Here is a 3,563-nt window from a genome sequence, read left to right on the forward strand (position 1 = left end):
CACCCTTGAAGGCTACGGGCCTTCGCCAAAAAGAAGAGTTCGACCTCGATCGAACGACGATGGATTACTATTTTGATAAGATCAAAATAACACCCTTTAAGGCCAGGGGCCTTCGCCAAAAAGAAGAGTTCGACGTCGATCGAACGATGACGGGTAACTATTTCGATAAGATAAAAATAACACCCTTTAAGGCCAGGGGCCTTCGCCAAAACGAAGATTTCGATCTCTATCGAACGACGATGGGTTACTATTTTGATAAGTTTGAAATGACACCCTATAAGGCCAGGGGCCTTCGCCAAATAGAAGTTTTCTCCCTCGATAGAATGACAACGGGTTACTATTTTGATAAGTTCGAAATAAAACACTTTAAGGCCTGGGGCCTTCGCCAAAAAGAAGAGTTCGACTTCGATCGAACGATGACGGCTTAATATTTCGATAAGTTCGAAATAACACCCTTGAAGGCTAGGGGCCTTCGCCAAAAAGAAGAGTTTGACCTCGATCGAACGAAGATGGTTATTATTACGATAAGTTCGAAATAACACCCTTGAAGGCCAGGGGCCTTCGCCAATAGGAAGTGTTGACCTCGATCGAACGGAGATAGATTACTATTTCGATACGTTCGAAATAACACCCTTTAAGGACAAGGGCCTTCGCAAAAAAAATTGTTCGATCTCGATCGAACGATAACAGGTTACTATTTCGATAAATTCGAAATAACACGCATTAAGGCCAGGGGCCTTCGCCAAAAACAAGAGTTCAACCTCGATCAAACGACGACGGGTTACAATTTTGAAAAGTTCGAATTAACACCCTTGAAGGCCAGTGGCCTTCGCCAAAAAGAAGAGTTCGACCTCGATCGAACGACGATGGGTCACTATTTTGATAAGTTTGAAATAACTCCCTTTAAGGCCAGGGGCCTTCGCCAAAAAGAATAGTTCGACCTCGATCGAACGACGACGGGTTACTATTTTGATAAGTTCGAAATAACACCCTTGAAGGCCAGGGGCCTTCGCCAAAAATAAGAGTTCCACCTCGATCGAATGACTACAATTATTATTACGATAAGTTCGAAATAACACCCTTGAAGGCCAGGGGCCTTCACCAAAAAGAAGAATTCGACCTAGATCGAACGATGATGGGTTACTATTTTAATAAGTTCGAAATAACACCCTGTAAGGCCAGGGGCCTTCGCCAAAAAGAAGAGTTCGACCTCGATCGAACGACGACAGGTTACTCTTTCGATAAGTTCGAAATAACACCCTTGAAGGCTACGGGCCTTCGCCAAAAAGAAGAGTTCGACCTCGATCGAACGACGATGGATTACTATTTTGATAAGATCAAAATAACACCCTTTAAGGCCAGGGGCCTTCGCCGAAAAGAAGAGTTCGACGTCGATCGAACGACGACGGGTAACTATTTCGATAAGATAAAAATAACACCCTTTAAGGCCAGGGGCCTTCGCCAAAACCAAGAGTTCGACGTCGATCGAACGACGACCGGTAACTATTTCGATAAGTTCAAAATAACACCCTTTAAGGCCTGGGGCCTTCGCCAAAATGAAGAGTTTGACCTCTATCGAACGACAACGGGTTACTATTTTGATAAGTTCGAAATAACACCCTATAAGGCCAGGAGCCTTCGCCAAAAAGAAGAGTTCAACCTCAATCGAACGACGACAGATAACTATTTCGATAAGTTCAAAATAACACCCTTTAAGGACAGGGGCCTTCGCCAAAACGAAGAATTTGACCTCTATCGAACGACGACGGGTGACTATTTCGATAAGTTCGAAATAACACCCTATAAGGCCAGGGGCATTCGCCAAAAAGAAGAGTTCGACCTCAATCGAACAACGACGAGTTATTATTACGATAAGTTCAAAATAACACCCTTGAAGGCCAGGGGCCTTCGCCAAAAAGAAGAGTTCGACGTCGATCGAACGACGACGGGTAACTATTTCGATAAGTTCAAAATAACACCCTTTAAGGACAGGGGCCTTCGCCAAAACGAAGAGTTCGACCTCTATCGAACGACGACGGGTTACTATTTTGATAAGTTTGATATAACACCCTATAAGGCCAGTGGCCTTCGCCAAAAAGAAGTTTTCGCCCTCGATAGAATGACAACGGGTTACTATTTTGATAAGTTCAAAATAACACCCATTAAGGCCAGGGGCATTCGCCAAAAAGAAGAGTTCGACCTCGATCGAACAACAACGGCTTAATATTTCGATAAGTTCGAAATAACACGCTTGAAGTTTAGGGGCCTTCGCCAAAAAGAAGAGTTTGACCTCGATCGAACGAAGACGGTTATTATTACGATAAGTTCGAAATAACACCCTTGAAGGCCAGGGGCCTTCCCCAATAAGAATTGTTTGACCTCGATCGAACGGAGATGGATTACTATTTTGATACGTTCGAAATAACACCCTTTAAGGCCAAGGGCCTTTGCAAAAAAAAAGAGTTTGATCTCGATCGAACGATAACGGGTTACTATTTCGATAAATTCGAAATAACATGCATTAAGGCCAGGGGCCTTCGCCAAAAAAAAGAGTTCAACCTCGATCGAACGACGACGGGTTACTATTTTGATAAGTTCGAAATAACACCCTTGAAGGCCAGGGTCCTTCGCCAAAAAGAAGAGTTCCACCTCGATCGAATGACGACAATTATTATTACGATAAGTTCGAAATAACACCCTTGAAGGCCAGGGGCCTTCGCCAAAAAGAAGAATTCGACCTAGATCGAACGATGATGGGTTACTATTTTAATAAGTTCGAAATAACACCCTGTAAGGCCAGGGGCCTTCGCCAAAAAGAAGAGTTCGACCTCGATCGAACGACGACAGGTTACTCTTTCGATAAGTTCGAAATAACACCCTTGAAGGCTACGGGCCTTCGCCAAAAAGAAGAGTTCGACCTCGATCGAACGACGATGGATTACTATTTTGATAAGATCAAAATAACACCCTTTAAGGCCAGGGGCCTTCGCCGAAAAGAAGAGTTCGACGTCGATCGAACGACGACGGGTAACTATTTCGATAAGATAAAAATAACACATTTTAAGGCCAGGGGCCTTCGCCAAAACGAAGAATTCGACCTCTATCGAACGACGACGGGTTACTATTTTGATAAGTTTGAAATGACACCCTATAAGGCCAGGGGCCTTCGCCAAAAAGAAGTTTTCTCCCTCGATAGAATGACAACGGGTTACTATTTTGATAAGTTCGAAATAAAACCCTTTAAGGCCAGGGGCCTTCGCCAAAAAGAAGAGTTCGACCTCGATCGAACGACGACGGCTTAATATTTCGATAAGTTCGAAATAACACCCTTGAAGGCTAGGGGCCTTCGCCAAAAAGAAGTGTTGACCTCGATCGAACGGAGATAGATTACTATTTCGATACGTTCGAAATAACACCCTTTAAGGACAAGGGCCTTCGCAAAAAAAAGAGTTCGACCTCGATCGAACGACGACAGGTTACTCTTTCGATAAGTTCGAAATAACACCTTTGAAGGCTAGGGACCTTCGCAAAAAAGAAGAGTTCGACCTCGATCGAACGATGAC

This window comes from Nicotiana tabacum, chromosome 8 (genome assembly GCF_000715075.1).
Source record: "Nicotiana tabacum cultivar K326 chromosome 8, ASM71507v2, whole genome shotgun sequence".
Taxonomy (NCBI): Eukaryota; Viridiplantae; Streptophyta; class Magnoliopsida; order Solanales; family Solanaceae; genus Nicotiana; species Nicotiana tabacum.